Here is a 13,237-nt window from a genome sequence, read left to right on the forward strand (position 1 = left end):
TTCCATCAACTAGAACAAATCTCCCAATATCTGGCATTGATGTCTCGTATTTTCCCAATGATTTCACATTCTTTGGAGATATATAATTTATGGACTCAGCCACAATACTATGTTTCTTGGACCAACATTGCCCTTCCAAAATCCAAACATCCATTCTTATATCGGAATAACAGTAGACAAAAGAAAGAATTCGTCCCAACTCTACCATTTCATATCTGCCCCTTTTAATCACTTCAACAGGTACAAGTCTTGGAATATAAGTTCTACTGAATTTTGCCTCATTTACTTGCATTCAACTGATATATTTACTTGAATCAACATACCAATGAAGAAAACGTCCGTTTATTGATACTGGATTCTTCCAACGAAAATTAAGCGGATTAAATGGCCTATCATCAAGATCATCTTCCCACGGACCAGAAATTCGTTTCCAACGTGATTCATCATCAGCAGCATCACTCAGATTACAAATCTCGAAACCATATGAATCTGTAACAACGTGCACCACTTTATGCTTCTTCGTCGTAGAGTCAAATCAAATTGCTGCACTACAAGCATTAAGTGTATGTTGGCAACCTGAAGGGCATTTTAGAATAGTGATGCAAACAAATATTTTTTGTTGGATTTATAACTTGTAGCTCCTTATTGTCCCCCGGTTTGTTTATCAATAGAAATCCATCACAACTAGATCGAACATGGCCTAATCGATTGAAACAATACACTACAATACAATAAACATTATGAAACTATGTGTAAACAACCATATAAACAAATAAGATGTCATGATAATGTAACTTTTCGTAAATAAACAATTTATCCCTCTTACAAATTCTTATAGTTATTATTATCTCAGAAAATCACTTTCTTCGCTGAAAAAAATTAGAATCAAGAAGAAGGGTTTCTAATATAATATGTATTAGTTGAGTGACCATATGAAAAATCAACGTAATGACTATACCTCTGATCTGGAAGAAGAAGGTGTTTCTGATATAATATCTATGTAAGACGTGTGTCTATTTATTCAACTTTATATAAGTTTAAGTATCTACTTGTTCACACCCAAAGTTGGAGGGCATAAATGTGAGTTGAAACCAAGTTAAAGGGTATATTTATGTATTATGCCTTTTTTTGTTTTTTTTTTCAATTCTTGGTGGAAAAAAAAACATAAATAGCTGAGCTTAGATGGTTTTACTAAAAAAGTTTTAAAAGAAATTGAATCAAATTAGACCTACTCCCCTAGTAAGGGATAATTTTGACTAACTCAAAACTGTTATAAGGAGAAAATCTAAAAAAGCAAATCAAAGAAGTGACTCAAATGTATAATATGCATAAATGTCGACTAGAAAAACTCACTATTTAATCTTAGATAAGGTACTAACTATTAAAAAAATAAATACGCCTCAATCCCAAGCAAGATAGAATCGGCTATATGAACCCTCTCACTGTCCATGTCTGCGACCTAACGTAAACAATCTAGGAGATCCTCTTCATAGAAAAGAGGCTTTCCTTATGCGGTACGAAAGATTCTAAGCTCCTCATGTTAATGTTGAACATCTTCATCACCCTACTCTTTGTGTCATATATGTATTCCTTATTCGAGTTCTTCTGATGCTTAAAAATCAACACTTCACCATTCCTCGCGCCAGCAACAGCTACAAGTTTCCCAAGTTCTGGCATTGTTCTCTCATTCGGTCTTGCTGATTTGGATGGAAATACATAATTCGTCAATTCTGCCACAATTGTATGTTTCTTGGACCAAAATTGCCCGTGAAAATCTTCCAAAATCCAAACATCCATTGTTGTCTCGGAATCACAGGTGATAAAAGAAAGGAATCCACCCAATTGCACCAACGCGTAATTGTTAGTTTTATTTATCCCTTCACCGCGTTCAGGAAGATAGGTTCTACTGAATTTTCCCTCTTTTATATCCATTGATACGAAATACTCACTTGAATCAACATACCAATGCAGAATCCTTCCGTTTATTGACACTAGATTCTTCCAGTAAAAATTAACATCGAATGGCTGATCATTTAGATCTTTCCACTGACCAGTATAAACTCGTTCCCAATTTTCATCAGCATTGCTCAGATTGAATATTTCGAAACCATAATAGTACTTAAACAATGTGCACTACTTTATACTGCTCTGTCGAAGAGTCAAATACAAGTGCTGCACTACAAGTTGTATGTTGGCAACGCGAAGGGCATCCAGGGATAGTGATGCAGAACTTTGTCGCGGGATTTATGACTTGTAGCTTCCCAATGTAGAATTCGTCTGGCTCACTCATCAATATAAATCCATCACAACTAGAATGAATCGTGCGTGATTTATTTAGTCCAATTTCACGCGATTCACATTCAAGATTTTTTCCAATCTCAATCAATTTTGTTTTCATATGCCTTATGTATCCTGACTGTATCACCAACTCTGATTTCAATTCGTTGAAATTTTGCTCAGTGAAAGAAGTTCTGGAGACAATTCCTTTCCATGTTTTGCAAACGGGCATGACATTCTTATGAATGTATCTCGGAGGGATCTTCACTAGGATGTTAAATATGATCCTTTCTTCAAAATCAGAAAGCTTATGACTCTTGTCAACTACTTGTTTCATTCCTCCACTTTTATTTTCTTCGTACTTGTTTACACGAAAGCTCAGCATCTGTCTTGCGAATTCAATGTCATCAATTTCATCCCCCATTCTTGTACACAAATGCAGTTTCTGCAGAAAAGAAAGATAAACAAGGGGTTAGAAAACTACTAAAGCAACTCGCAGGTATATCACACATCATGGAGAAACCAACAGTAAAGACTGAAACATCGTGTCTATGAAAGAGTTAGTGGTAAAAACATATCTAAACTATTACTTTTTCACGAATTTCATACCTTAACTATTCATTGTTCTCTTTATGTGCCAGAACTATTAACTCACTTTGTATTAAAACACACTCCGATATTTAGTTGGCCAAATAATTGTTCCTAATCGACAATAGGGGCATGTAGGCCAACTCAGCTTCGAGGTGTGCTCTAATACAAATGGAGTGATAGTTGAAGTATGAAACTCGTGAACAGATGATAGCTATGTCTCACACCTCCTATACATAGGACAACAATATACCTAATGTAGTCTCATTAATGGTCCTACCTTCTAGATGAGAAAGACAGTTTCCGATAGCCCTCAACTTAAATATACATGTTTTTTTAATAATATGCACACACAATAAATTTCAAACCCAATAAATCAAAGAGTTGTAGAAGAACTTTTATCTCGAAGCATAAAGTTTAAATCTTTAATCCTCTTTAATTAGTTCTTTTTCTTTTAAAAAAAATTAAACAAAAGGTTTATGCCATGGAAGCTATGACCATAAGGAACATAACACTAATAAAGTTGAGGAATAAGAAAGTTCAAGCTACTCTAAAACTAAGATTATATTCAAATATTAACAACATTATATGACCTAGATATAGTGTCTGTAATTAAAAATTAGAACTACTAATTCTTACTAAAACATAAATTAGAAGGTACATATAAATAAATTAAAATATTGGAATTGAGAACATACAATTTTGATTTGTTTTTTGACCTGTGGGAGACTAAAAACAATTTGATTCCGTCGGGAAAAGAGTGCGGATGGAGGATGGAAATTTTATGAGTCTATTAATAATTTATTTCTGGCCCTAAGCCTATTTTGAATTGGATAGGTTTCACGAAGTATTAGTATGACAAGTCTTCTGTATAAATAAAATATTATTATTTATTATATCCATTCCTTTTATGATTAGGTCTAATAAAAAGAAAGTTTTCCACAATAAAAAATTATAGCACAACTTAAATTTAAATATTAGGTCCATAAAATTTAGTACTTCTTTTCTTGAAAAATAAAGATTTCTTTTCCTATAAATAAAACTTAACCGGGGATGGAGGTAGAAGTATGTTTACGGATAACTTTTACTCAAATATTATAATTAGTAATTATGCAATGTTATGACTCATTATTTGAGTAATTTTCAATCTTCACATCTTAAAATGAACAGAACTCTCATCATTTTTGTTAAAAATAATTTTGAGGGTCAACAATGTTAATTAGAGAATTTAACTTGATATGCGTAGAAACAGTTGGACAAGCTCCAACTTTAAACACTAGGGTCGTTTAGTAGAGTGTATTAATAAAAATAATGCATGCATTAACTTTGTGTATTAGTAATACCTTATTTTCCAACTTTGTTTTCCAACCAAATGCAGGAGAGACCTTCTCAATAATCCTAATGGCACATTAAACATGCTCAACCAGTGGCGGACCCAGGATTTTAAATAAGGGGGTTCAAAATCTAAATAACTAGACACACGAGCTAGTTGAAGGGGGTTCGACATCTACTTTATATACATAATAAATTATTTTAACCATGTATAAATAGTACAATTTTCCGCCGAAGGGGGTTCGGATGAACCCCCTCGGCATAAGGTGGATCCGCCACTGTGCTCAACTTTTCTAAGAGAAGATCAAACAGCAAGAATCAAAGAAATAACTCAAATGTAATATATATGCATAAAATGTAGACTTTACTCTAGACAAGGTACCAACTACTAACATAAAAAAAAATAGTAACAAACAACTACGCGTTAATCCCAAGCAAGACAGAATCGCTCCTTTTAAGCACATATCCAAATTAAATCATGAAACTAGCTCAGGAGAGAGATCCTTTTCATACGAAAGAGGCCATCCTTGTGCAGTACAAAAGATTCTAATTTTTTCATGTTACTGCTGAAAGTCTTCATCACCCTGCTCTTCGTGTCATATATATAAACGTTAGAGTTCTTCTTATGCTCTAGAATCTCTACTTCACCATTCCTCGCTCCAGCAACAGCAACAAGTTTCCCAAGTTTTGGCATTCTTCTCTCGTCCTGTCTAGCTGATTTGTATGGACAGATATAATTTGTTAACTCTGCCACGATCGTATGTTTCTTGGACCAAACTTTCCCTCGAAAATCTTCCAAAATCCAAACATTCAGTGTAATCTCCGAATCACAGTTGATGAAAGAAAGAAATCCATCCAACTCTACCAATGCATAATCGTTCGTTTTATTAATCACTTCAACACGTTCTGTAAGATAGGTTCGACTGAATTTTGCCTCTTTTACATCCATCGAAATGAAATATTCAGTTGAATCAACATACCAATGCAGAATCCTTCCGTTAATTGACACTGGATTCTTCCAGTGAAAATTAGCTGGATTAAATGGACGATCATTTAGATCTTCCCACGGACCAGAAACTCGTTCCCATTGTGGTTCATCATCAGCACTACTCAGATTAAATATTTCGAAACCATAAGAATCTGTAACAACGTGCATCACTTTATACTGCTTTGTCGTAGAGTCAAATCCAATTGTTGCACTACAAGCTTCATGTCGGCAATGTAAAGGGCATCTAGGGATAATGAGGCAGAACTTTGTCGCGGGATTTATGATTTGTAGCTTCCCATTGTCACCTGGTTCACTCATCAATAGAAATCCATCACAGCTAGAATGAATCTTGCGTAATTTACTTAGTCCAAGTTCATGCGATTCACATTCAAGTTCTTTTCCAATCTCTATCAACTTTGTTTTCATACGCCTTCCTAATCCTGACTGTATCACTAACTCTGATTTCGATTCCATGAAATTTTGCTCAATGAAGTAACTTCTCGAGACAATTTCTTTCCATGCTTCGCAGACGCGCATGACATTCTTATGAATGTATTTAGGCGGAAGCTTCATGTTAAATATGATACTTTCTGAAGATTAGAAAGAGTACTAATCTTATGACTCTTCTCAACTACTTGTTTCATTCGTCTGCTTTTGTTTTCTTTTAAGCTTAACATCTGTTGAGCGAATTCAATGTCATCAATTTCATCCCCCATTCTTGTAGTGCGCGTACACCAGAAAAAGAGCGAGCTCTATATAGATTAAAACTTAAAAAAGTTAGAGAAACAAAGGATCAGAAAACTAAGTTTCATGACTTGAACAATTAAAACTGAAACAGTTGGGCTAAATATTGATCATCTTAGTGCAATTACTTCAGCGTTGCAGCACCCCACTGAGGAGGTGTGAGAGGTTGGCCGTGGTAGGTTTAAGGAGAGCTAGAGGTAAGCCGAAAAACTATTGGGAGAAGTGATTAGAAAGGACATGACATATCTGTTGGGTTTAATTGATAGTTTGAATGGAAAATTGAGGGGAAAAGAAGTGGAGTGAAAAATAATTTGTTCTCTCTTGCTTTATTAAATAAGCTTTGGTCCCACATAGGTGGTGGAAAGGAAAAGTCTCCTAGTTAAAAGTAGAAGCACTCCTTCATGTTGCTAAAGGGTCAAGAAGAGGGTCTCCCCTCGCGCCACCGTCGTCGTCGCTCGCTCGGCTTTGGCTTTGGCTTTAGATTTGGTCAATTGATTTGATTGATAATCTTTTTAGACCAAATTTTCTTTAAATTTTAATTAATTAATATTATTTATTTAATTAATTAATTAAGTGAAAAAATCCTGACCCGCGACCCGTTTCTTTCCTGAATTAATTTAAAAATATTTCCCTCCGTTTTTCCAACAGATTTTTTGAAAGGTTGCAACCTTGTCCGAAAAGTTGCAAACCTTTTCTCAACAGGCAAACCTTTTTCCAACAGGTGTCTTTTCTTAAAAGGTGTAAACGGTCTATGTATATCTGTTAATATACAGAATGTTCCATACGAAATTTCTAAAATAACATCTTCTTCTTCTTCTTCTTTCTGCACTTCGTAAAACTTGTGTGATACACAACCTTCAAGTGGTTCGCAGTCACCAGAATTTGCAGTACCTCTATTTTGGTGAAAAAATTGTTCTATCCTAGGAGGAAAAATTCCAAAAACCTCAGGTACGTTGAGGGGAATAATTTCCTTAAGGACACACTGTGCATTTAGTGGGCTCGATTTTGTTCTTACATTAATTTTTTAGATTCTGTGTTTTATTACTTTTAGAAGTTATTGTTACTATTTTAATATTTACAATACAGTTTACTAACAATATCTTCAACTAACCGAGGACATGACCCTAAAGGAGGATATTGTTATCAAACTATATTAAAAAAATGATGAAACAACAATAATAAATTCTGAAATAAAAGAAAGAACCAGAACAGAAACTGAAAATAAGAACAGTGTCTGAAAAAATTATGTAAGAGCAAGAAACCGAGCCCACTGAATACACAGTGTGTCCTTAAGGAAATTATTCCCCTCAATGTACCAAAAGTTTTGGAATCGTTCTTCCCATAATAGAACGATTTACTCACCAGAATAGCGGTACAGCAAATTATGGTGACTATAAACCACTTGAAGACAATATATCACACGAGTTTTTAAGAAGTGTAGAAAAGAAGAAGAAGAAGATATCTATCAGAAATTTTCGTAAGGAACATTCTGAAGATCAATAGATATATATAGCCTATTTGCAGCTTTTAAAAAAAAGTATCTATTGGGAAAAGGTTTGCCTGTTGAGAAAATGTTTGCAACTTTTCGGACAAGGTTGCAATCTTTTAGAAAAATTCCGTTGGAAAAACGGAGAGAAATATTTTAAATTAATCCGGGAAATAAAGAAACGGATCGGGTCACGGGTCAGAATTTTCAATTAATTAATTAATTAATTAATTAAATAATATTAATTAATTAAAAAATTAAAGGAATTTTGGTCCAAAAAGATTATTAATCAATCATATCAATTGACCAAATCCAAATTCAAATCCAAATCCGAGCCAAGCGAGCGATGACGACGACGACGACGACGCGAGGGAAGACCCTCTTCTTGACCCTGTAACAACATAAAGGAGTGGTTCTACTTTTAAGTAGGAGACCTTTTATTTTCACCACCTATGTGAGACAAATGTTTATTTCATAAAACAAGAGAAAATAAATTATTTTTTCTTCTACTTCTTTTCCCTTCATTTCCCATTCAACCTATCAATTAAACGCAACAATCCCCTACATGAATGGGGAATGACTATAAGATAAAGAAATGCTCAGATAAGTGTATGATATACAATCGAAGATTAATTGCATCTGAATAAGTAGGTTTTCCTTTGAACTTTACATAGTGAACTTATATAGGATATACTCGATCAATCGATAGATGCGATATCTTTGAACCGTCAAAATTTGTTATATAACTAGATAATATAAGTCACACAATTAACCCTTAATCATCTTTGGTTCTCACGGTTGTGTTCATTTCAGCTATGAACACCGCCTGGTTTCGTCAATGAATAGAGAATGGGTTGATTTTTATAGACACACTATCTAGACTTCGATAATCATTAAAAAACTTTTATGCTTTATTAACTCATTATAAAGCCTTAAGGTTTTATCCTTGTTTCTGAACATTGTCATCATCACAAGAATGGGTTGAGTTATTTGACAATGTTGTACCGTTATTCATAACTTTGTTTGATCTCTTTGAACCTAGTTCTTGGGATCTCCAGTCTACTAGGTAGAGTTACCGCCATGATGACTTGTCCTAGGCCTTAACCCCATTTCCCTCGATGATCTTTCAACAGCCTCTCTAGATAGGCCTTTTGTTAGTGGATCCGATACGTTATCTCTTGACTTTACGTAGTCAATAGCGATAACACCACTAGAGAGCAGTTGTCTAACAGTATTGTGTCGCCGTCGAATGTGATGCGATTTTCCGTTATACATAACGCTTCCTACCCTACCTATTGCCGCTTGGCTATCACAATGTATACATATGGGTGCCAAAGGTTGGGCCAAAATGGAATATCTTCCAAAAAATTTTGGAGCCATTCAGCTTCTTCACCAGTCTTGTCTAAAGCTATAAATTCAGACTCCATTGTAGAGCGGGCGATGCATGTCTATTTTGATAATTTCCAAGACACTGCTCCTCCACCAACGGTGAAAATATATCCACTTGTGGATTTAACTTCAGATGATCCAGTGATCCAATTTTCATCACTATATCCCTCAATTACTGCGGGATATTTATTATAATACAAAGCATAGTATTGGGTGTGTTTCAAACACCTCAAGACTCATTTTATTGCCATCCAATGAGTTTGATTGGGATTATTCGTGAATTGACTCAACCTGCTAATATCATATGCTATATCTGTTCGTGTACAATTCATAATATACATCAAACTTCTCAAAATTCGTGCATAGTCCAATTGTGAGTCACTTTTACCTTCATTCTTTTGAAGTGCAAAACTTACATCAATTGGAGTTTTTGCAACATTGAAATTTAAATATTTAAACTTATCAAGAATGGTTTCAATATAATGTGACTGTGATAATGCTAGACCTTGTGGAGTTTTATGGATCTTAATTCCTAAGATCAAATCAGCAACCCCTAAATCTTTTATGTCATATTTGCTAGCAAGCATACGCTTTGTAGCATTCATATCGGTAATATCTCTACTCATTATCAACATGTCATCAACATATAAACAAACAATAACTTCATGATTTAGAGTATTTTTAATGTAAACACATTTGTCACACTCATTAATCTTAAATCCATTTGCTAATATTATTTGGTCAAATTTCGCATGCCATTGTTTAGGTGCTTGTTTAAGTCCATAAAGTGACTTAACAAGTTTGCACACTTTTTTTTCTTTACCAGGAACTACGAAACCCTCAGGTTGTTTCATGTAAATTTCTTCCTCCAATTCTCCATTTAAGAAAGCCATCTTAACATCCATTTGATGAATTTCAAGACCATATACAGCTACAAGTGTCACTAACACCCGAATAGATGTTATCCTTGTTACCGGCGAGTATGTGTCAAAGTAATCAAGACCTTCTTTTTTTCTATAACCTTTGACCACAAGTCTTGCCTTATATTTATCAATAGTGCCATCAATTTTCATTTTCCTTTTAAAAATCCATTTTGATCGTAAAGGTTTATTTGTAGGAGGAAGATCTACCAATTCCCATGTATGGCTATTCAAAATTGATTGAATCTCACTATTGACTGCCTCTTTCCAAAATGCTGAATCAGAAGAAGAAATTGCTGCTTTAAATGTTTGAGGTTCATTTTCAAGCAAGAATGTCACAAAATCTGGTCCAAAGGAAGTAAATATCCTTCAACGTTTGCTACGCCTTGGATCCTCTTCGGTAGGTTTACTTTCCTTTGGTTCTTCTCGCAGTCGTTTAGATCTTTCACTTGAGGACTCACATTCTATTTTATACGGATAAATATTTTTAAAGAATTCAGCATTATCTGATTCAATTATCATATTAATATGAATTTTGGAAATTTCTGATTTGTGAATCAAAAACCGACAAGCTTTTCTAGTTGTATCATAGCCAATAAAAACACAATCCACAGTCTTTTGTCCAATTTTTACCATTTTTGGCAAAGAAACTTAGAATTTTGCTAAACACCCACACTTTGAAATATTTCAAGTTGAGTTTTCTTCTATTTCATAGTTCATATAGAATAGATTATATTTTGATGTGGGGCACCCTGTTGAATATCCGATTAACTGTAAGGATAACTTCCCCCCACAAGTTTTGTGGTAAACCGGAACTTATTAATAAAGCATTCATCATTTTTTTAATGTTTGGTTTTTCCTTTCCGCAATTTCATTTGGTTGTGGTGTATAGGGGGAAGTAGTTTGATGAATAATTCCATATTCTAAACATATCTCTGTAAAAGGAGATTCGTATTCACCACCCCTATTACTTCTAATCATTTTTATCTTTTTGTTCAATTGATTTTCCACTTCATTCTTGTATTGCTTAAATGCATCAATTGCTTCATCCTTACTATTAAGCAAATACACATAACAATATCGAGTGCAATTATCAATAAAAGTGATAAAATACTTTTTTTCACCACGAGTTGGTGTTGACTTCATATCACAAATATCTGTGTGAATCAATTCTAAGGGACTGGAATTCCTTTCAATAGATTTATAAGGATGTTTAGAATGCTTAGATTCAACACATACTTGACATTTTAATTTATTGCACTCAAAGTTAGGCAATACATTTAAGTTAATCAGTTTTTGCAAGATTTTATGATTGACATGTCCTAAACGTGAATGCCATAAATTATTTGACTCAAGTAAGTAAGAAAAAGCTTGAACTTTATTATCATTAACAACCATTACATTTAGTTTGAAAAGACCCTCAATGAGGTAGCCTTTTCTTAAATACATTTCATTCTTACTGACAACTACTTTGTTAGAAACTAGAACACACTTGAATCCATTCTTGATAAGAAGACCGGTAGAAACCAAGTTCTTTCGCATTTCTGGAACATAATAAACTTTGTTTAGCGTCACCACCTTGTCGTATGCCACTTTTAGAAATACTCTAGCATATCCTTCAACCTTAGCCGTTACAGAATTTCCCATATAAATAGTCGCATCAGGTGCAGCAGGGGAATAAGTAGTGAAGGCTTCACGGACTGCACAAACATGCTGCGTAGCTCTTAAATCAAGCCACCATTCTTTGGGATTTCCTACCAGGTTGCATTCCGATAGCATTGTACACAGATCATCTATGCCTTCTTTATTCTCCACCATATTGGCTTATCCCTTTCTCTTGTCTTTTTTTGGGAGACGACAATCTGGGGCTTTGTGGCCAGCTTTCCCATAATTGTAACAATTGCCCTTGAACTTTTTCTTGTTCTTCTCTTTATTCTTTCCAAAAGGTTTCTTCCTTTTCTTATTCTTTGGAGCAGCATCTTCAACGATGTTCGCTCCCATAATCATTGAATTTCCATGCGACTTCTTTTCAGCTATTTTGTTATCCTTCTCAATCTTGAGACGAATCACAAGATCTTCCATCTTCATTTCCCTGCGTTTGTGCTTTAGATAATTTTTGAAATCTCTCCACGAAGGAGGCAACTTTTCTATCATTGCAGCCACTTAAAATGCTTCATTAACCACCATGCCTTCAACAATAAGGTCATGAAAATTAAGTTGAAGTTCTTGAACTTGGGTCCAACAATTCTGCTATCTATCATTTTATAGTCTAGAAACTTGGCAAACACAAAAAATTTTAAGCATGCGTCTTTAGTCTTATACTTCTTCTCAAGTGCATCCCACAGTTCTTTAGAAGTTTTCATAGCACTGTAGACATTGTACAAATCATAATTCAAAGCACTTAGGATGTAACCCTTGCATAGAAAATCCGCCTGTGTCCATGCCTCAGTAATCATAAATTTTTCATTGGCCAGCATATCAGCAGCATGCACAGGAGGTTCTTCGTTGGTGAACTTCTACATACCAAGAGTGGTAAGCCAAAAGAACACCTTTTGCTGTCATCCTTTGAAGTTGGCTCTAGAAAATTTTTCTGGCATAACAGTTTGGCTTGTTGCAGCAACAGTCGCAGAAGTAGTAGCAGTTTCACTTGCCATTTCTTTTCACTGTCAAAATAGATAAACTGTCTTAATATTTCAGAATATCAGACCTTTTACAACAACAATGATAAAGTTTTTATACTCTTCAAATCGTTGTACAAGTATGAACTTTAATATTTCAACAAAGTTTTTATACTCTTAAAGTCAGAATATTTATTTCATACGGAGTAGAAACCACACAGGTTTTAGTCTCCAAAACAAAATACAGTTTAATTAGAAAACAAATAATGATAATAATTTTCTTAAGATTGTTATCAAACTGTATTGAAAAAATATGATGAAACAACAACAATAAATTCTGAAATAAAAGACAGAATCAGAACAGAAACTGAAAATAAGAACAGTGTCTGAAAAAATTATGTAAGAACAAGAAACCGAGCCCACTAAATACACAGTGTGTACTTAAGAAAATTTTTTCCCTCAATGTACCTAAGATTTTGGAATCTTTCCTCCCATAATAGAACGATTTACTCACCAAAAAAGTGGTACAAAATATTATGGTGACTGTGAACCACTCGAAGGTAGTATATCACACGAGTTTTTAAGAAGTGCATAAAAGAAAAAGAAAAAGATGTCTGTCAGAAATTTTCGTAAGGAACATTTTGAGGATCAACAGATATATATAGGCTGTTTGCATCTTTTAAGAAAAAATGCCTGTTGGAAAAAGGTTTGTCTGTTGAAAAAATATTTGCAACTTTTCGGATAAGGTTGCAACCTTTCAGAAAAATTCCGTTGGAAAAATGGAGGGAAATATTTTAAATTAATCCGAGAAAGAAAGAAATGGGTCGGGTCATGGGTCAGGATTTTCAATTAATTAATTAAATAAATAAATAATATTAATTAATTAAAAAATTAA

Source organism: Solanum dulcamara, chromosome 3, assembly GCF_947179165.1.
Source record: "Solanum dulcamara chromosome 3, daSolDulc1.2, whole genome shotgun sequence".
NCBI classification, from domain to species: Eukaryota; Viridiplantae; Streptophyta; class Magnoliopsida; order Solanales; family Solanaceae; genus Solanum; species Solanum dulcamara.